The sequence below is a fragment of the Lathyrus oleraceus genome, chromosome 2, assembly GCF_024323335.1.
Source record: "Lathyrus oleraceus cultivar Zhongwan6 chromosome 2, CAAS_Psat_ZW6_1.0, whole genome shotgun sequence".
NCBI lineage: Eukaryota > Viridiplantae > Streptophyta > Magnoliopsida > Fabales > Fabaceae > Lathyrus > Lathyrus oleraceus.
In genome coordinates, this window is record NC_066580.1 from 268,046,585 (window position 1) to 268,070,215 (window position 23,631).

Genomic DNA, 23,631 nt, shown 5'->3' on the forward strand with positions numbered 1-23,631 from the left:
ACTAGCTTAACCAGATAACAGAGGGAGACACAACTAGGGAGACTACGACTCGAGCCTAGATGTTATCATGCAAATTCATCCCTAAGTTAAGGTTTCTAGCTAACTTGCACAGGAAGCAAGCCTATCCTAAACATGACTTGCACAGGAAGCAAGCCACACCAAACCTATCTTGCACAGGAAGCAAGCTAAAGCAAACCTATCTTGCACAGGAAGCAAGCTAAAACAAACACACAAGCACAAGTAGCACACACTATATGCAAGCAATGGGCTCAATCAGGGTTAGGTTTTAGTCAAGGGGTCATGTCAACCTCAACAAACAAACCACTATAACAGGGTAATGTTAGCTCTTAACCCTAACATTGAGAGTTAGGGTGAAGCTGATGAAAGGTGAGTGAAGATGAGACTTCACAGCTCTTATCCCTGGCCTGGGAGAGCTTAAGACAAGAATGTGTGGGTTCAGAAAGTGGGAACCCTTCTACACATTTGACACTGACTCAACTGTACAACTGTACAAGATCTTGGGTTAGTATCTGCAATGCATCAACACAGTGGTGTGAGCAAAGCAGATGACACACAGAATAGCAGGGGATGGATTGCACATCCCTTGTATCTGCCAATGCCTCTTCACTTAGGAGGTCTTTGAATAAATGCAAGGACAAAAGTAAACATTCACAAACATTGCCTCTTAAGGAGGACTTCAGACAGGTGCCTGGCCAAGTAACAGGCCAGGTCTTCCAGACTACATGGAGTAAGGAAATTATACCTCAATGCAAATTGCTATCAAGCAAAGCAAAGAAAAGTTCACAAAGAACTACTAGCAACTAATGTACCTGAAATCAGTCAAGCACAATTAGTATACCAGACACAAAGTTAAAACAAACAGCATAAGCCAACAGACAACACAGTCAAGCATATGTGCAAAGCACAAGCTCATAACAAGTGAGCTAAGCAACCTACAAAACAAACAAGTTAGTTCATGATAAACAATCAAACTCATTCAACTTGTATTAATCTCTTTGGAGCATTTGCTGCTTAACCTGAAAAACCAAACTTAAACATGAGTAACAAGACCACTAGGACAAGCCTAGGGTCAAAAGGAGATAACAAATTTAAAACAGCAAGGGACAAGTGTCCAAAGTCAAGACAAATCAATCAAGAAACAAACCCAAGTGGTTTCACATTCATATCATTCATCATCATCATTTCACAAACAAATTAGGTCAAAACATGTCAAATAGAACCTCAAAGAAGTCAACAGAATGACTCAACTCAAATCCAATCAAAAACATTTCAATAAATCCTCAAATAAATCATGATCAAACATCATCCACAACATGATAAGCATACCAAATTTCAACTCATTTGGATCAAAGTAAGTAGGTCAATGAAAATCAGAAAGTCAAAGCAAGTTCAAACAAACTCATACAAAGCATCAAAACATGCACCAACTTCAGTTAATCATAAAACAGAAACAAAATATGATAAATGAATGGTACCAAAGCCATGATATACGCCAAGATGTCGACAATGCTCATGTCAAATTTCAAGTCCATCCAATTAAGCATTAGAATTTCACAAATCATATGGCATCATGTGTCACAAAAGTCAACAATTTTGTCAAACAGGGGAGAAATTATCAATCAAATAGGAAATGCATTCAAAATTTCCATAAAAATTCACACAGATGCTCAACATGCACAAGTGTATTCATGAAAAAATCCAGACCATTTTGAGTTCAATAAGCATGGTAATTAAAATCATGAAGTTGGACATGCATGGTGTGACACAAATTATCACACCCCTATTCAAAAAATCATATCTCCACAACCAGCAATGATAAAATTACAAACTCTATACCAAAATCACCATGAACATGTCTAGTTTAAGCACAAAAAATTTTAGAGGCATTGGATTATGTATCATCATTTCACAAGCAAATTGGCAAAGCATACACAAAATGGATACACATGAACAAACCCTAGCACATTTAAAAATTCACACGTGCAAAAAATCTGGAAAAATCACCATAATAAAGTAGAGATCAAGAGGAGCATTTCACAAAAAGTCCCATCAAAATTGGATTAAAAATGAGGAACTTATGAATTTTTGAAGATTGGCATACAAAATAAAATAAAAATTGAGAAATGAAATGATTTAAATTAAATAATAAGCGGACAATGGCATTATGGTAAATATGGGGACTCACTAAGTGAAACGCCGCGTTTCACTTAGTGAGGTGGCGTCCGGCTATTCTCTACATGGCCCATGAACGGGAAAAACATGCAAGGCGAAATCCTGATGGATCAAACACAATGCCTGGGTTCATAAATTAGGGTTTAATGCAACAGTAACTTGTTCATCCACACGATGAACAATTTTCCCAGAATTTGAAAACAAGTACACTAATCAACTCATCTCACCACGTATATCAATAATCTAACCCTATTTTTCACTAATTCGAGCTAACAAGGAAGAACCAAGCAAAAACACATTTGACAATCAAACTTTAAATCGATGTTTCTCTCTCAATATGCAACCATTTTCCACGATTCAAGTTTCATTGCAATCAGCATGGAGAGATCTTTAATAAGCATAGCATGATTCTAACAATGGCTAGGTTCGAATGTTACCTGATTTTGAAGAGCAGTAATGGAACAGTGGTTCTTTGGCTATGATGAGCTGAAACAGAAGTGCAAAGATGTTCCAAATGATGAATAAGTGAAGAATCGTGGCTCAACAATGCTTGGTGAGGCTCCAAACTCGAACTGCCATGTGAGGAGCTCCAATGCAACAGTATGGAAATGGCTTAACAGCTGAGAAATGATGCTTACAGAAGCTTCAAAAATGTTGGTGAATGATGAATCAATGGACCAAGGTACCAGTTCTTTGAAGATTTTCAGAAAAAATTCAGATGAACAAATGAGAGTTTTTTGAGAGAAAATGAAGTTCAGATCTCAATTGTCAATAGTGGCTAGGGTTTTTCAGTCTGAAATGTGCAATATATACTTTGATTAACAATGCCTAAGCTTGGTTAATGAAGTGGTAAGTGAAATTAGCTCAAATGAAGGTGTTTTGACAATTTGCTAAAAACCACTCAATAATGCATGGGGTGCATGTTAATGCACGAAAATGGGCCTAGGCATACCCCAAATGTAGTTTCTGAACATTGTCAATTGATAGAATGTATTGGAAATGATTAATTTGAAAGTTCATTTTTCACCTCACCCCTTTTTAATTCAAACCACTTGAAAAAAGGCCATTTTGATTGGATGATTTTTGGTAAATTGTATGAAGGATTTGGATAGAGCATATCAAATGTGACTTGTAGCAAAAAACCTCACTCAATTTGGCCAAATGGTTTGGAAGATATGCCACTTTGAAGTTCAAAAATGCTTGAGAATGATTTGATCATAACTTGCCAACCACAAATGAGAAATGAGTGTTCTTGGACTTTTTGGAAAGGTGAGAGCAAGATCTTCAACTTTCATGTTGGACAAAATTTCATTTGAAGCTTGTATGATGATGTAAATTTAAGGAGAAAAACTTTCTATTTTTGGCAGTTTCCAATTACAGGTCACCTGCCATTTTAGGAAACTTTTTGTCTGACTTCAAATTCTTCAATCTTGATCTTTGAAATGTAAAATGAGACTTGTATGGACATGAATGAACCCTTTCAAACCATCTCCCACCTTGAAATCCATAAAATCAGGCACAGTTGACCACAGTTGACCATAGTTGACTTTCTAGGGTTTCTGATGGACTGAACAATGACTGATGACTTCTGAGCACCCAATCCTTGACCAAAACACTTCAAAAGGACCCCTAAGTCATGTGAACATGTTGGACCAAACCTGGGGCCTTGTCTCAATGGAAATTGTACTTGCTTGCTTGATTGACTGATCTCCTGACCAGTTTGACCTAATTTGTCAGCTGAACTTGCACTTGGGCAGAGGACAATGCAATGTTATGCAGTGGACTATGTTATGTTAGTGACCTAATATGAAAATGTATGTACAAAAGGTAGGTGCAAATTTGAGGTGCTACAGCTGCCCCTATTCAATCAGCTGGGAACCCGAATGGATGAGAGCAACGACTGTCAGACTTTCAGGGTAAACAGGGATTGAATACCAAGAACCATAGAATTTGCACAATACCGGGATCCACCAATGGAAACGTCCACTGGGATTTGATATTTATTACTGGGTATTCTTGGTTTTTTTTTTTTAAAAGGATACGGCCACATCTAGACATCACAACGACGATGAATGGGAATAGAAATCACAACTAGATGCCAACGAACAACTAGGAAAAACTCAACGTTTATTGGAACCAACGGAGAGGTAACCAGACATTAACGAATGACTGGAAGAGATACAACCATACATCAACGGACGAAATGGGAAAAAACTCAACGTTTATCGAAACCAACAGAGAGGTAACCAACTAGGGACGACCAGGAAAAACTCGACGTTTACCAAAACCAACGGAGAGGTAACCAACTGGGGATGACCAGGAAAAACTCGACGTTTACCAAAACCAACGGAGAGGTAACCAACTGGGGACGACCAGGAAAAACTCGACGTTTACCAAAACCAACGGAGAGGTAACCAACTGGGGACGACCAGGAAAACTCGACCAGACGTCAACGGACGAAAGGGAGACTCGACCAGACATTAATGAATGACTGGGAAGGGGTATACAATCAGACGTCAACGGACGAATGAGAAAAACTTGACGTTTATCGACACCAACGGAGAGGAGGAATTTCTGAGGGGAATCATCTGGCATTACCAAATGACCTGTGGGGAATAAACAACTATACGTCATCGGACGCATAGGAAAAACTCGAACGTTTATCGACACCAACGGAGAGGAGTACTGGGGATAACGAACACAACCAAATCATCAACGGATGATCGGGAAAAACTCGACGTTTATCGACACCAACGGAGAGGAGGATTCTTCACTAGGGAAGGAGGACGACGTTACGAACATCGAAAGATGATGTTTACCGACACCAAAGCAAACCAGACACTACGCATGACTGGGAAAGCACCGAGAGATGGCGTTTACCGACACCAAAGAAGACCAGACACTTACGCATGACTGGGAAATCACCGAAAGATGGTGTTTACCGACACCAAAGAAACAACACACGCGGGTGCTGACAGGATACTGACATCTACATGTCTGGGCAAGGCTAAACACTTGCAGGGGATCTCATTGGGGATCAAGGTCACGACAGCGAGCCAACAGGAAGGAACACCAAAGATACCGGGTTGTAGGTATGAAACGGGTGACCGACCAAAGCGTGAATTGGTTTGTGTTCCAAAACAATCAACATCCTGAAGAGGGCTAGAAAAGCAGTCTTGTTAGAGGATGGACATTCGATTCCACAAGGAATGCGAACCTTACTCGACTGGGGAGGACGACTTTGACCCAAGAGCGCATGAGACATATTATCTATAGCCGTCAAAACGTAGATAATAGACTCGCATGGAAGATTATCCATAACCGGGTTGCAGGTTGTTAAATGGATAAACGACCGACATCATCCTGAAGAGAGCGAAAGCAAACTTGTTAAAGGATGGACATTCGATTCCACGAGGAATACGAATCTTACTCTGCTGGAGAAAACAATCAAGCGACTGACCAGAGAGTGCATGAGATACATTATCTATAGCCGTCAAAACGTAGATAATATACTCGCAAGGAAGATTATCCATAACTGGGTTGCAGGTTGTTAAATGGATAAACGACCGACATCATCCTGAAGAGAGCGAAAGCAAACTTGTTAAAGGATGGACATCCGATTCCACGAGGAATACGAATCTTACTCTGCTGGAGAAAACAATCAAATGACTGACCAGAGAGTGCATGAGATACATTATCTATAGCTGTCAAAACGTAGATAATATACTCGCAAGGAAGATTATCCATAACCGGGTTGCAGGTTGTTAAATGGATAAACGACTGACATCATCCTGAAGAGAGCGAAAGCAAACTTGTTAAAGGATGGACATCCGATTCCACGAGGAATACGAATCTTACTCTGCTGGACAAAAACAATCAAACGACTGACTAGAGAGTGCATGAGATATATTATCTATAGCCGTCAAAACGTAGATAATATACTCGCAAGGAAGATTATCCATAACCGGGTTGCAGGTTGTTAAATGGATAAACGACCGAAAAGAAAGGCATCGGGGTACCAGGAATAGGTATGCAAAGATGACCAATCAAAAGGGATAAAGTTGCTTAGTCGAAGCAAGTACCAGAAAGGTGAAGGGAATATCAATACCGAGATTGGATAATGATAACCATAAAGAGGGGATTACATCTACCGGTTGACAAGTAGAAAACCACGAAAACAGTAACCGTCATCAACAGGATGAGCACAAAGGGTTAACTCCATCAAGGGGGAACATGGGATTTTACAACTACCACTTTGTAAGTAGAGGCCACAAAAGATTCTGCTGAGTATAAGATGAAAGAGTGCCGGTTAGTGAGTAACTATTCATTTATGCCCCAGGGAAGTACAAGAAACAGTCAACGGGGAGCCAATTTAGGATCGATCCAAAAAGGCATACTGAATCAAGACTCGTCCTACTGAGGAAAGAACTCAATAGGGAAAACCCATCCCGTGCAGGGAGAGAACGGAAACAACCGTCATCCACGAGGATCTAACTCAGTGGGGAGCGCAGAAGGAAATGGTAGACGCTTTCTGCTTAAGGGGTAGACTCTACATGGAGAGATCGGACACACCCACATCTGCTAGGAGATCACTGGGTAGAACCAAGTTTTCTTTTCACCAACGGATGAGGAAATAAACCTCTCCGGGGGTACCAATCCTGAATGCCGTCAGGAGCAACTGTAGCAAAAGTGCTGTACAGATGTCGAACAAGAATCTGCTTCTGCCGGGGATATGGTCTGACGGGTTAACACATGAATGCATATGTTTGAATTTTTCTATGGCGTAATGCTCCATTATGAATGGAAATGCTACGCGATTTTGAGGATGCAATGATCACTACATGCAACATGCAAAATGAAACCTGGCTGGGGAGCCAAAATGATCAGATACTCCAACTCTGTGGGGAGACTCTGCTGAGGAAATCTGCTTGAGGAAAACTCTGCAGGGAGAGCACCGACTTCTCACTCGTGCTGGAGAACAGAGATACCAAGAATCAACCAGATCTCTGGTGATGATAGATAGGCATTGACAACACTCATCATGCCAACAACTCCGCTGAGGATCTATCCGGGAAAATACCGGAGTACTGGGATGTCAATCCATCAAATACTGAATCTTATCGGAAACACACCCGTGCTAGGGTGAGCAGAAGACTGCTCTGCTGGAGAGACGAAAATTGAAGTCTTCAGTACACCTTTTGCTTGAGAACTGCCCCATGAAAATGTTCCACCAGCAATCTTGCTGGGGATGCCCCACCATAGGGCTCAAACAACACTTTACTGGGGATGCCCCACAATATGGCTAACAGGAACTTGGAGGAAGAATGTTGCACTGCCGGGGACATGAAGATGAACAACTTCAACCAACACTGCACTGAGCAACCTCGCTGAGGAGAAACCATAAGAGGTTCTACAGGAAAGAGATACAGTTATGCTCGAGATACGAACGAATGTCTTACTTGTTGGTAATCATACCACCCTTGGGAGAGCACTGCGAGTCTCCTAAGTATCCTTCCATCATTGTGAATGTTCACTTTGTTTAAGAACAATTTTGTGAAAAATTTGTTTATTTTGAAAACAATGACATTTTATCAATTAAAACATGCAAAACACTTGTTGAGTTAAAACAAATAAGAGTACAAATAAACGGATAAAAGCTCAAATTGATGTGATGGAATGGTAGTCTGCAAAGGGCGAGACTCCATAGATCTGTACAAGTTTCAAATCAGTGATATACATTGGAAGAGGGCTACATTGAACATAATGACCTTTCCTCTACCCTTCTGAATTTCAATGTATTCGGAGCTTCTGTCGACGACGAATCGAGAATCCCTGACGGATAACAGATGTAGAGCATAGTCTTGTCAAGATGCAGTTACTTGCCAAATCCCTAATTTTTGCCTAGATTGCCCCAGTGTGAGGTGCTCAATCTAGCGGGATGCAAATTCTTTTTTCAATGTCTCTAACTTTTGCCTGGATCGCCCTTTCGGGTTTTCAATCCACCGAGACGCTCCTTTTTGCCTAAATCGCCCTTTGGGGTGTTCGACTTAGCGAGCTGTTTTGCTTTTTTCTTCTTTTTTATCTTAGGCGAAGTATTTCTTGACTGCATCAGGATTCACAGGACGAGTGAACTTCTTCATCCATTGTTGTAAATGTCAGAGCACCGCCTGAGAAGGTTTTCTTGACCACATATGGACATTCATAGCTTGGAGTCCACTTTCCCCTGGAATCGGGCACGAAAGACAAGACTTTCTTGAGCACAGGGTCATTTTCTCAGAACTCGAGACTTAACCTTCTTGTCGAATGCTTTCATCACTCTTTACTGATGTAACTGACCATGACACATGGGAGTTGATCTCTTCTTTTCGATCGAATTCAGCATCAGTCAACTTGGGACTTTGAGGGTGCTATTTTCTTTTGTTCCTTTCTTTGTTTTTTTTTATTTCGCTTTTGATATCTTTTGATTTTTTTTTGTTTTGCACCCTCCTCTTTTTTTTTTTGTATGTATATGCCCCAGTTGGCTGTTCTGCTGATTCTCGAGATGCAGCTGAGTGATCTTCTTTTCTTGCTCAAGAAGTCGGGAAATCTCGTCAAGAATCCCTTCAACATCATCTTCTTCCGCTTCGAATACAGGGAATCCAAAATTGGGAGATGACGTCCGATCATTATGTTCAATGGGTTTGAGAATCAACCTGCATAATGATTTGATATGAAAAGCTTTTTGGAAATACAACAAGACAATCGTTATGCAGATGAAAAGATTGCTTTTATTCTTGTTTTTAGGGTTTTTTGTGATCTCCAATTTCAAGCAAAAAGCGAAAAGGGAAAACAAATGGAAAAACAAATGTTTAACATGAATTTATTTGAATGAAAATATCATTGCACAAAATGCTGCCAACAATGTCATCACTTCTCCTTTTGGCATGGGAGAAGGGTTTTTAAGCAAAGTGATTATTATTCTGACTTATGAACAACTGTAGGAACGCCCACAGTGACCCAATTGTGATAAATCCCACCAGGGATGACAAACGTCAGAATCTCCTGCAACAACAGCTTCTGCCTTTGAACAACCCTCTTTGTTGAAAAGTCAGCGCCGGCCCAGGGCTTTTTAACTTCAAGCTTGATTAACACTGGGACCCAAGTCTTCAAAATTCAGAATACCCGACCTTACGAGGTCTTGAACCTTCATCTTCAACTGAAAGCAACTATCCACATCATGACCAGGAGCACCCGAATGATACACACAATGCTGCTCAGGCCTATACCACCACCGAGGGTTGACGGGTATAGCCGGCGGGTCTCTGGGAGTAATCAAGTTCCACTCTATCAACGAGGGATACAACTCTGCGTAAGACATAGGAATCGGGTCAAAAATGATCCTCTTCCTATCATTACCCGTATTGGCTTGATTATCATAGGGAGGCTGGTAAGCCTGCTGTTGAGGACGATGTTGCTGATGTTGATATTGCTGAGTTGGTCTTCTCTGTTGCTGTTGAGTTTGAGTTGCTGGGATAGTCACAACAGCGACCTGACGATATGGTCCTCTGTTTGCACTCCTTCGACGGTGCACAGCATTTGTTTCACTTTCTCCCCTTTTGGGTGCCCCAGAGGATAGCTTCTTAGAACTCGAAGAGCTTGAATAGCCAGGATCTTGAATCTTTCCGGCTTTGATAAGGCTCTCAGTCCTTTCCCCACAGACAACAACATCAGAAAAGCTACTGAACGGGCAACTTCCCATGCGGTCCATGAACATACCTTGCAAGGTCCCAATGAACATGTCAGTCAGCTCTCTCTCCAGCATAGGAGGTTGTACTCTAGCGGCTAGCTCACGCCACCTCTGGGCATACTCTTTGAAGCTTTCCTTGGATTTCTGACACAAACTCTGCAATTGGGTTCGGCTCGGCGCCATGTCCATTTTGTGCTTGTATTGCCTCAGAAAGGCCTCACCCAGCTCTTTCCAGCTTCTGACTGATTCTTGTTTCAGGTCCATGTACCAGTCCAAAGATGCCCAGATAGACTATCTTGGAAAAAGTACATCCACATCTTCTCGTCGTCAGTGTAAGCAGAGATCTTTCTGAAGTAAGCTTGCACATGGGTGCGAGGACAGGAGGTACCGTTGTACTTTTCGAATGAGGGTGCTTTGAATTTGTACGGGAGCCTCAAACCCTCTACCAGCCCCATATTTGTAACATCAAATCCGAGGGAATACTGGCATTCCATCGCACGGATCTTCTCAGCCAGGGCGTCAACCTTACGGTCCCTCTCTTCAACTCTAACCACCTCATCATCCTCACTCAGAAGCGTGAACATGTCCTCTTGTCTGTCGATAATAGGAGCTGGATGACAAACCGGAGCCCGGGTAGCTCTAGCATTGACCTCTGCAGCAAGAGGCTGTCCATTGATCCTTATTCCTCTCAACTCTTCCCCGACGGCGTAGTCGTTAGCGGGAGCAGCAACATTGACATTCTCTTGTCTCTGAACCAAAGCCCGAAGCTCCTCTTGAATTTGAGCAACCCCTTGCATCATCGTTATGAACTGGGCCATGTTCGCCCTCATCTCAGCCAACTCATTCTGAACCTGATCCATGCTTCGCTGTTGATTGAGTCTGGTTGAATACCGGTGAGGTCTTTGATCAACTATCCTGTCTGACACAGGAACCAGAGTGAGAAGTCCGAACTAGAACACCTGTTATGCAATATGATATGAGTATGATGCTAATGCATATGATGCACATGAAATGATCATTTCTCAGGCATTCAAAGAGCCTGATTCATCTTCAAAAGATGGCAACCTGCAACAACACGGCACAGTATACAAGAGCAAGGAGTACCAAGTGAACCCAACAATTTCATCTGTAAATGAGCACCCAGATCTATCAGTGAACAGACTCTGGAATGTACCTGAGAAATGATATGCATGCAGAGATTAGTTTTCTTTTTTTTTCTCTTTTTTCTTTTTTCAATTTTTTTATTGCATTTCTTTTGAAAAATAACAATGCTATGATGCACATGATGCAGACACGACTGGCAAGCTGTGCATCTCGGAACACAGGATCGAAGCTTCGGCTCGAACTCTGATCACCATCAGCTGAAACCCAAAGTCAACTGGTCAACTGTCATCTGAACCCAATCTGAGAAACTGAGTCACCAACAGGAACACACTGAGTCACCAACTAGTCACCAACCGGTCACCAACAGTCACCGTCTGTACCTGTTAAAATGATCATTCCCTCCCCACTCACGGGTGTCATCTAGGCCAGGGTAAGGTCGAAAGAAACGCAGCATAAATAACCTTTCGCAGAATACCATCATATACACACCTGAAGTATGTAACGATAATATCCCACCAGGGTCTGAACTGCTCGTGATGTCGATGTTCCGCTAAGTGGCGCATACCACCCGCTTCCCATGAATCACTCTATTCCTAGGTTTCCTAGATTGCACTCATAGCCTGGGTATTGGGCCTTTTACCTCGAGTAACGCCCGCCCCCAATCAGAGAAACACAGCCAACACAGCAGATGAAATGAATGAATGCAAACATTAATGCACACATTGAATGCAAACAGTAAATGAAATGAATGCAATAAATAACAGCAGATAGCAACCAAAGCCCTAACCTAGAGAGCGCTAGGAGAGACTCGCTTAGGGAAGATGGACCAGCAAGAGGTCAACTTCTCTACGTCCCCAGCAGAGTCGCCAGCTGTCGCATTACGCGAAAAACCGGCGGGAAAACAAGAACAACAGAGCCGCCACCGTGCGTTATTTATCCCAAAAGAGGGAAAGGAAACGCTCAGAGTAAACCTGGAAAAAGCATGGTCTCGCGACCAAAGAGAATGGGATCGGGAGTCAGTTATGCGAAGGGAAGGTATTAGCACCCCTACGCATCCGTCGTACTCGACGGGATCCACGCACAATAGGAAGGAAAATGGTTGCTAAAACACTGCTCACACACACACACTGGCTGAAAGAGACACAAGAAAACAGACTGAAACTGACTCGGCAGGATATCGCATCCTGGGCCTACTTAGTCTATCAAACATAGACATCAGAGTCGAAGTAGTTCGGACTGGGGAAAACACATGCTCGCTAGGATATCGCATCCTATGCATACGTCTCTCCTCGAACGAAGCAGAATCAGAGCATTCGTAGCTCGGCTCACGCACACCAAACAAACACAGGCAAAGGCAAACGTGGAGCCTGAATGCCAATCACTGGACTTACATCAGCATCCGAACCAAAACACACACAAAGGGGGGTTGAAACACAAAGGTTGAAAAAGAAAAAGGGCGCCCGGAGAGATCAGCTCATCTCCTGCCTACGTACCTCATCTGGTATGAGGATCAGGGCGATGTAGTTCCCCTACGGAGGGACACAGGACTAGTTTAACCAGATAACAGAGGGAGACACAACTAGGGAGACTACGACTCGAGCCTAGATGTTATCATGCAAATTCATCCCTAAGTTAAGGTTTCTAGCTAACTTGCACAGGAAGCAAGCCTATCCTAAACATGACTTGCACAGGAAGCAAGCCACACCAAACCTATCTTGCACAGGAAGCAAGCTAAAGCAAACCTATCTTGCACAGGAAGCAAGCTAAAACAAACACACAAGCACAAGTAGCACACACTATATGCAAGCAATGGGCTCAATCAGGGTTAGGTTTTAGTCAAGGGGTCATGTCAACCTCAACAAACAAACCACTATAACAGGGTAATGTTAGCTCTTAACCCTAACATTGAGAGTTAGGGTGAAGCTGATGAAAGGTGAGTGAAGATGAGACTTCACAACTCTTATCCCTGGCCTGGGAGAGCTTAAGACAAGAATGTGTGGGTTCAGAAAGTGGGAACCCTTCTACACATTTGACACTGACTCAACTGTACAACTGTACAAGATCTTGGGTTAGTATCTGCAATGCATCAACACAGTGGTGTGAGCAAAGCAGATGACACACAGAATAGCAGGGGATGGATTGCACATCCCTTGTATCTGCCAATGCCTCTTCACTTAGGAGGTCTTTGAATAAATGCAAGGACAAAAGTAAACAGTCACAAACATTGCCTCTTAAGGAGGACTTCAGACAGGTGCCTGGCCAAGTAACAGGCCAGGTCTTCCAGACTACATGGAGTAAGGAAATTATACCTCAATGCAAATTGCTATCAGGCAAAGCAAAGAAAAGTTCACAAAGAACTACTATCAACTAATGTACCTGAAATCAGTCAAGCACAATTAGTATACCAGACACAAAGTTAAAACAAACAGCATAAGCCAACAGACAACACAGTCAAGCATATGTGCAAAGCACAAGCTCATAACAAGTGAGCTAAGCAACCTACAAAACAAACAAGTTAGTTCATGATAAACAATCAAACTCATTCAACTTGTATTAATCTCTTTGGAGCATTTGCTGCTTAACCTGAAAAACCAAACTTAAACATGAGTAACAAGACCACTAGGACAAGCCTAGGGTCAAAAGGAGATAACAAATTTAAAACAGCAAGGGACAAGTGTCCAAAGTCAAGACAAATCAATCAAGAAACAAACCCAAGTGGTTTCACATTCATATCATTCATCATCATCATTTCACAAACAAATTAGGTCAAAACATGTCAAATAGAACCTCAAAGAAGTCAACAGAATGACTCAACTCAAATCCAATCAAAAACATTTCAATAAATCCTCAAATAAATCATGATCAAACATCATCCACAGCATGATAAGCATACCAAATTTCAACTCATTTGGATCAAAGGAAGTAGGTCAATGAAAATTAGAAAGTCAAAGCAAGTTCAAACAAACTCATACAAATCATCAAAACATGCACCAACTTCAATTAATCATAAAACAAAAACAACATATGATAAATGAATGGGACCAAATCCATGATATACTTCAAGATGTCCACAATGCTCATGTCAAATTTCAAGTCCATACAATTAAGCATTAGAATTTCATAAATCATATGGCATCATGTGTCACAAAAGTCAACAATTTGGTCAAACAGGGGAGAAATTATCAATCAAATAGGAAATGCATTCAAAAATTCCAGAAAACTTCACACACATTCTCAACATGCACAAGTGTATTCATGCAAAAATCCAGACCATTTTGAGTTCAATAAGCATCGTAATTAAAATCATGAAGTTGGACATGCATGGTGTGACACAAATTGTCAAACCCCTATTCAAAAAATCATATCTCCACAACCAGCAATGATAAAATTACAAATGCTATACCAAAATCACCATGAACATGTCTAGTTTAAGTACAAAACATTTGAGAAGCATTGGATTATGTATCATCATTTCACAAGCAAATTGGCAAAGCATACACAAAATGGATACACATGAACAAACCCTAGCACATTTAAAAATTCACACGTGCAAAAAATCTGGAAAAATCACCATAATAAAGTAGAGATCAAGAGGAGCATTTCACAAAAAGTCCCATCAAAATTGGATTAAAAATGAGGAAATTATGAATTTTTGAAGATTGGCATACAAAATGAAATAAAAATTGAGAAATGAAATGATTTAAATTAAATAATAAGCGGACAATGGCATTATGGTAAATATGGGGACTCACTAAGTGAAACGCCGCGTTTCACTTAGTGAGGTGGCGTCCGGCTATTCGCTACATGGCCCATGAACGGGAAAAACATGCAAGGCGAAATCCTGATGGATCAAACACGATGCCTGGGTTCATAAATTAGGGTTTAATGCAACAGTAATTTGTTCATCCACACGATGAACAATTTTCCCAGAATTTGAAAACAAGTACACTAATCAACTCATCTCACCACGTACATCAATAATCTAACCCTATTTTTCACTAATTCGAGCTAACAAGGAAGAACCAAGCAAAAACACATTTGACAATCAAACTTTAAATCGATGTTTCTCTCTCAATATGCAACCATTTTCCACGATTCAAGTTTCATTGCAATCAGCATGGAGAGATCTTTAATAAGCATAGCATGATTCTAACAATGGCTAGGTTCGAATGTTACCTGATTTTGAAGAGCAGTAATGGAACAATGGTTCTTTGGCTATGATGAGCTGAAACAAAAGTGCAAAGATGTTCCAAATGATGAATAAGTGAAGAATCGTGGCTCAACAATGCTTGGTGAGGCTTCAAACTCGAACTGCCATGTGAGGAGCTCCAATGCAACAGTATGGAAATGGCTTAACAGCTGAGAAATGATGCTTACAGAAGCTTCAAAAATGTTGGTGAATGATGAATCAATGGACCAAGGTACCAGTTCTTTGAAGATTTTCAGAAAAAATTCAGATGAACAAATGAGAGTTTTTTGAGAGAAAATGAAGTTCAGATCTCAATTGTCAATAGTGGCTATGGTTTTTCTGTCTGAAATGTGCAATATATACTTTGATTAACAATGCCTAAGCTTGGTTAATGAAGTGGTAAGTGAAATTAGCTCAAATGAAGGTGTTTTGACAATTTGCTAAAAACCACTCAATAATGCATGGGGTGCATGTTAATGCACGAAAATGGGCCTAGGCATACCCCAAATGTAGTTTCTGAACATTGTCAATTGATAGAATGTATTGGAAATGATTAATTTGAAAGTTCATTTTTCACCTCACCCCTTTTTAATTCAAACCACTTGAAAAAAGGCCATTTTGATTGGATGATTTTTGGTAAATTGTGATGAAGGATTTGGATAGAGCATATCAAATGTGAGTTGTAGCAAAAAACCTCACTCAATTTGGCCAAATGGTTTGGAAGATATGCCACTTTGAAGTTCAAAAATGCTTGAGAATGATTTGATCATAACTTGCCAACCACAAATGAGAAATGAGTGTTCTTGGACTTTTTGGAAAGGTGAGAGCAAGATCTTCAACTTTCATGTTGGACAAAATTTCATTTGAAGCTTGTATGATGATGTAAATTTGAGGAGAAAAACTTTCTATTTTTGGCAGTTTCCAATTACAGGTCACCTGCCATTTTAGGAAACTTTTTGTCTGACTTTAAATTCTTCAATCTTGATCTTTGAAATGTCAAATGAGACTTGTATGGACATGAATGAACCCTTTCAAACCATCTCCCACCTTGAAATCCATAAAATCAGGCACAGTTGACCACAGTTGACCATAGTTGACTTTCTAGGGTTTCTGATGGACTGAACAATGACTGATGACTTCTGAGCACCCAATCCTTGACCAAAACACTTCAAAAGGACCCCTAAGTCATGTGAACATGTTGGACCAACCCTGGGGCCTTGTCTCAATGGAAATTGTACTTGCTTGCTTGATTGACTGATCTCCTGACCAGTTTGACCTAATTTGTCAACTGAACTTGCACTTGGGCAGAGGACAATGCAATGTTATGCAGTGGGCTATGTTATGTTAGTGACCTAATATGAAAATGTATGTACAAAAGGTAGGTGCAAATTTGAGGTGCTACACCCTTCATATAATCATATATGTCACTAACCCCAAACATTTGTGTATCATCTTCATCCATTCATTTTATTTGGATAAGCATGGTTTGACACAAGGAGACACATGACCTGATTTCATGGTTTTATGCTTTCATCTGGTGAGTATTTTGGTTCATCCATAATTCGAGGTGGATCAATCCTTCAAATCCTAATCCCTTGGTTGATAACAGTGGTGAACAATTCCACTTGCATGGTAAATTGGATGATTGTGAGGCATTTGATCAAGCTTGATCATCAAGGTTTGCCATGTATTTTGCTAATCAATTGGCCCATTCATCATATATTTTATTCTCATAATAAAAACTAACATTAGCCATACAATCCATCAAGCCCATAAGTTTGACCCATTTATCCATTTTTATCCATTGTCCAATTCCAATTTTAATCCAATTTAATCATGATTCAATTACCATTTAATTCTTTCCAATTTTCATTATCCATTTCAAACCCAACCCATATTCAATTATCCATTTTCTAATTTCAAATCCACTTGATCCATTAAAACCATTTTAACCCATTTGGTCCAACCCATATCTATTTAATCAAGACAAATCCATTCATTAACCAAAACCATAATCCAATTCGATTAACCATTTTTGTTATCCATCTTTATTCTATTTCAATCAAATATCCATTTCTAATATCACAAAACCAATTTAAAGGGCCATTTCATTTATCCTATTTTCAAAGCTCATCCACCTTTTTGTTTAAGCCCAATTCACATCAGACAATGAGAAGTCCAATTCACTTCAATCAACCATAACAACAAGCAAAGCGCAGTTTAGAAAAAAGCTGCATAAGCTGCAGCTGTAACGTACAGAACAAAAGCAAGCTGCTACACAATTGAAAATCAGCATAAGCCAAAAGTGAAACGCGAATCTGTATAATGACTCCAAAACGACGGCAATGAAAAAAATAAGAAACACAAAATGTAGGCAATTGAGAAAAAGGCAATGTAAAAATGCATAACGGCAACCAAAGCAACAAGCAACAAGCTACGGAGTGAACAGTACTTCACCAAGCCAATGCCGAAGTTGAAGGGTAAGCTACAAGCTGCAACACCAAAACGACACGAAGATGCAAAACGCAATCCAAGATGCTACAAAATTGCAAGCCAACTGCAAACGGGGTGAACATAACCAACAATAAGCTGTGACGCAAAGCAGCATAAGCCAAGCTACAACTCAAACCATAAACGGCAACAAAACGCGAAGCATATTTGAAACTCAACGAGCATCAAAATGCAGAAAGTTGTAAATGGAAATGAAGGAGTGAAATGCAGAAATGCAGCGTACAATCCGAATCCAAACTCACTCAATATTTCTATAAATACATGTTCACAGGTTGAGTCGCGTTCCCGCGCACGATTGGGCATGATTTTGCAGAATCGCACTATAACTAAACTACACGAACTCTGCAAATCCACCATAACTCGGAACTCACCATCGCCACCGTAATACGAAGCCATCCGCCGCACTATTACCAGCGTTTTCCATCGTTGTTTCCAAACGATAACTCAACGTCACTGAAGAACCTGCAAGTCATAAACCATTCTAAAGCTATGTCAGCAAAGCGCATCGGAATCACGGTGAAGGTTCGTGACGCGCAACCATTTGCGGCAAAATTTACTTATTAAGCCATTTTGAGAAGACGACGAAGAGATCCAGAACGAGAACGACGCCAATCAGCAGCAGAAAGAGAATCGAAACGAAGAGGAAGACAGGAGATTAGACACGTCATTTGAAGTCTTCAAAAAATCTGGTAGGTTCATCTTTCTTTATTTTTTTCAACTCAGCTTGCAATTAAATCATTTTTGTGTCAAGGATCTATCGTGTTTCTTTGAGTCGTCACGAAGAAGGATTCAAAGTTTGTTTGTTATTGTTCTTGATTACGGATTCCGATCGGAGTGAGCCTTGGGAACTCATGACAACATTGTGACGGAGAGCGGAGGAGGAGGCGGTGCGATTCCGCTTTTCCGCGTGGAGCGCCGCTGCCGGTGAGGAAACCACCGACACGGCTAAGTGTCGCAACCTAAAAAATACAGTGCGCGAAAAAACAACCGGCGAAAGAAAATGACAGAAGAGTCGCCACCGTGCGTTATTCATCCAAAAGGAGGGAAAGGAAACGCTCGAAGTAAACCTGAAAAAGGAAAGGACAAGACGGGGTCTCGCAACCAAATCTTGGGTTCGGGAGTCGGTTATGCGAAGGGAAGGTATTAGCACCCCTACGCATCCGTAGTACTCTACGGGATCCACTTTTGTGGTTTTCGTCTAAAGGGTGTGGGTTTACCTAATGTGTTTATTTACTAAAAAGGTTAAGAGAAATGACTCGCGCGGATGTCGCATCCACTGCGTATGTATCTCATCTGAATATGAGAATCAGAGTCTTCGTAGCTCGGCTGACCTATGGGTTGGGGGATGTGTGCTCGCTAAGACATCGCGTCTTATGCCTACGTATCTCATCTGGAATGAGAATCAGAGCAAGCCGTAGTTCGGCTAACTACGGGGTTGTGGATTGGGTTTTGGACGAACGACGTCACTACGCAATCTACCGGATGCTCGACCTTTGGAGACTTACTCGCCTGTAGTAGAAGGAGTAAACGTGTTGCTTTGGGTTTTAGGGTTTGGGATGCTCGAGGGCAAACAGGCAGTCCTTGACGAAGGAACCGCGCTACATGTGGGGATATGAATACAAAACACAAAACATGTATCTCAAAGTAAAATGCCACCAAGGGGCTCAAACATTGCCTCCTATCGAGGTCTTCCAGCTAAGAAAGCGATAAAGTACGAGAAAAGGAAAAAATTACCACACGGATAAAGATCTGAAGTTACAGCAATTAAAGGATTAGCAACCCTGAGATCTCTCCAGCTAGACCATCAAAGAAAATCAGTCAATACGATTAATCAGGATAAACCTCCGGATGGTATCCCTGCAAGAGTATGTGAGCCCTCACGAAAACTCAACAGAAAGGTTAGACAAACAAGGTGAAATCCAGGGAAAACAATACCATGGCAACACAAAGACAGGTTAGAGAAACAAAATAGGGTAACCAAGAGTTGCCTCTAAATCAAAATGTAACCACATGAATAATTCCATCAAAATTCACAAAAAACTCACAAAAAGCAATCAAGGGTAGGAGGCCTAAACCTCTTGTCAAACACATGCATCAAAAGGGTATTAAATTCACCCATAATACCTCATACATTTAGAGCATTCAAATTAAAGGCATAAAGATGATGGATATATGGCAAACCTAATTGGAGAGATTAATTAAGATTGAATGGTACGGCCGGATCTGCAAAGTAATATTAGGGTTTGTGTGAGGCGGAGTGAACTTCTCAGGGCTGCCTGAAGGTCGCTGCAGAGTAGTTCCTAGGTTTCCTTCTCTCAAAATCTTTCTCCAGTGAATCTCCCAGTGTAACTCCAAGTGTGTTTTCCTCTACTGAAAGTTCAGTATTTATAGACTGATTTTCGTGGGTAGTGGGCTCAAATGAGGGAGACCTAAGTCCAAAAAAAATTGTTATATTTTATTTATTTATTTATTTAATTAATTTTATTTATTTATTTATTTTTAACTTTTTTTTTTTCGTTTTCTTTTTTTTCGTTTTTTTTTTCTTTTTTTCTTAAGTTTCTTGGATCTAAATCTGATCGACATGATGAAATGCAATGTATCTAATGTTAAATGACCTAAAAATGAATGCATGCATGAGGTGTAAAGCGTATGCTTCCAGGAAAAATGAAGGGTAAATTTTGGGGTATTACAACTGCCCATATTCAATCAACTGGAGACCTGGAAAGAAGATAGCAGCGGTTTCGTGCTTTCGAGGTATCAAGGGATTGAATACAATAAAAGCCCAAAAATTTGCACTGAAGTGAAGTGAAGTAACAATGTCTGTCAGAATCGGCAAAGACGTGGTCTTGAAAGAAGAATCCGTCTGGTACGGTGAGAGTCAGTCTGAATACCGAAAAAGAATGTTAACTTGGATACCAAAATAAATGGTAACACAGAAATGACCATGACCTGACTGCCGCTCATCAGTCTGAATACTGGAAATGACTTCGATCTGAACATCGGAAAATTGGCCTGAATGCCACAAGTCGCATCGACTTGAACGTCGGAAACTTCTTCGATCTGAACATCGGAAAGACTTGGCCTGAATGCCACTTCGATCTGAATATCGGGAAAACTGGCCTGAATGCCACTTCGATCTGAATATCGGAACACTGGCCTGAATGCCACTTCGATCTGAATATCGAAACACTGGCCTGAATGCCACAAGTCGCATCGACCTGAACGTCGGAAACTTCTTCGATCTGAACATCGGAACACTGGCCTGAATGCCACTTCGGTCTGGATACCGGAAAACTGGCCTGAATGCCACTTCGGTCTGAATACCGGAAAACTGGCCTGAATGCCACTTCGGTCTGAATACCGGAAAACTGGCCTGAATGCCACTTCGGTCTGAATACCGGAAAAACTTCATGCCTGTCAGCATCGTCAGAAATATGGAAAGATAATAGAGGCGGCGCATGGGCCAATGACACTTGTTGGGGATAACCAAGGTGGGTCATGAACAATCTTCAGTCTGAGTACTGGAAACAACTTCTAGCTTATCACTTGAGATACCGAGAATGTTTTATGCTTACATGCGTATGTTTGAATCTTTCAATGGCGTAATGCTCCATAAAAATGGAAATGCTACGCGATTTGGGAGGATTCAATGCAATATGATTCTACATGCAGGGATGCGAAATGCTGGGTAGAATGCCAAGCTGAGGCAAGGGGATCTACTGGGGAAATGATCACCATCTTCTGGAGATCTACTGAGGCAAGGCTGTTGGAGATGCACAGCGCAAAGAATTCTGTGGGGAAATGACCCGCCACACGGTGTTCTAGCAATGACGAAATACCGAGATTCTGACTGGGGAGAGAACGACACTGAACACCTGCTGTTGGGGAAAGCGATAGTGGTTCTGGCAACCACGATCTGCGAGAGATGACTCAACAGGGGAAGCAAACACTGATACGGTACCGAGATTCTGCTTCAAGGAAAGAAACCATGGATCTGGCATTGGGGTTATCGATCTGGCCTTAAACTCTAAGGAGCAGCCACTTCTGCTGGGAAGATACAGTCTGGCACTGTCAACTCCGCTGGGGGTATACAATCTGGCACTGTCAACTCTACTGGGGAGTGTATATTCTGAAACAACCGCTTGGGGAAGTACGGTGGTGAGAACCTGCTGGGGATTGAAGAATCCAACACTCTGATCAGCTCTGCAGGGATAAGCCACCGAATTCGTCTGTTGGTGACCTCACTGGGGAAGATATTCACGATCATCTGCAAGGGGATTTTAAGGAAATGCCCCGAGGGTATCTGTTCTGAATAGACGATCCAAAGCACTTAAAATTTACAGCAATTTTAAATGTTTATTGAGCATGTACCTGTAAAGCCCTTATGTGTCATGATGCAATGTTTATCAAAAATTCGGACGTCATTTTTGCAAACAAAACAGTAAAATGAAAATGAAAACAGAGATATACTGAATAACATGATTTTATTGATTGAATGGCCTCTGAATAGGCATTTACATCAGGAAGCAATCCCTGGAAAGAGGTAATCGCACAAAAGATAAAAACAGAAATTAATCTAATGGCAATGTGAAATGGATTTCTATTGGGTTCCAATTCTGCTATGACTTGCCCGTCTTTAAGATCCTCCAGATAATCAGCCTTCTGAAAAGGTGATTGGACTGTTTCCTACCTTTCGAAAATTTCCAGTCATCGACATGAGATGAGATTCAGAACTAACTCAGAACGCAGTCATTCGCTTAATCCCTAACTTTTTCCTGGATCGCCCTTTTCGGGTTTTCAATCCACCGGGATACCCATTTTTGCCTAAGTTGCCTTTTCAGGTTTTCAACTTACCGGGTGTACGATCTTTTCATTTTTAATCCCTAATTTTTGCCCGAACCTTTCCATTTTCTTGGTTCGTCGGGATACCCATTTTTGCCTGGACTATTCTTTTTACTGTCTAGCGGGTCTATTTTATGCGAAGTATTTTTTAACTGCGTCTGAGTTCACAGGGGAAGTGAAGTTTTCACCATCCATAGTTGCAAGCATTAAGGCCCCACCATCAAAAACCTTGGTGACAATATACGGTCCATCATAGTTAGGAGTCCACTTGCCCCTGTGATCTGTCTGAGGAGGAAGGATCCTTTTCAACACTAAATCTCCGACTTGGAAACAACGAGGACGCACTTTCTGATCAAAGGCTCTCTTCATCCGACTCTGATACAACTGCCCATGACAAATGGCTGCCATTCGCTTCTCTTCGATAAGACTCAACTCATTGAACCTTGTCCGAATCCATTCGGATTCGTCTAACTTAACATCCAACAAGACTCTTAGAGAAGGAATCTCCACTTCAACAGGTAGGACTGCTTCCATACCATACACCAGGGAGTAAGGGGTTGCCCCGGTCGATGTACGTACTGAAGTGCGGTACCCATGCAAGTCGAAAGGTAGCATCTCATGCCAATCTCTGTACGTGACGACCATCTTCTGCACAATCTTCTTTATGTTCTTATTTGCCGCCTCAACAGCGCCGTTCATCTTAGGGCGGTAAGGGGAAGAATTGTGATGCTGAATGTTGAAGTTCTGACACAACTCCTTCATCATTTTGTTGTTGAGATTAGAACCATTATCAGTAATGATTCTTTCGCGAATCCCATAGCGACAAATGATTTCTTTCTTGATGAAACGGGCAACCACATGTCTGGTGACATTCCCGAACGACGTTGCCTCGACCCACTTGGTGAAATAGTCGATGGCAACAAGGATGAAGCGATGCCCATTGGAAGCAGTCGGCTCAATCTTTCCAATCATGTCAATGCCCCACATAGCAAACGGCCATGGCGAAGTCATCACATTCAGAGGATTTGGCGGCACATGCACCTTATCAGCATAAATCTGGCATTTA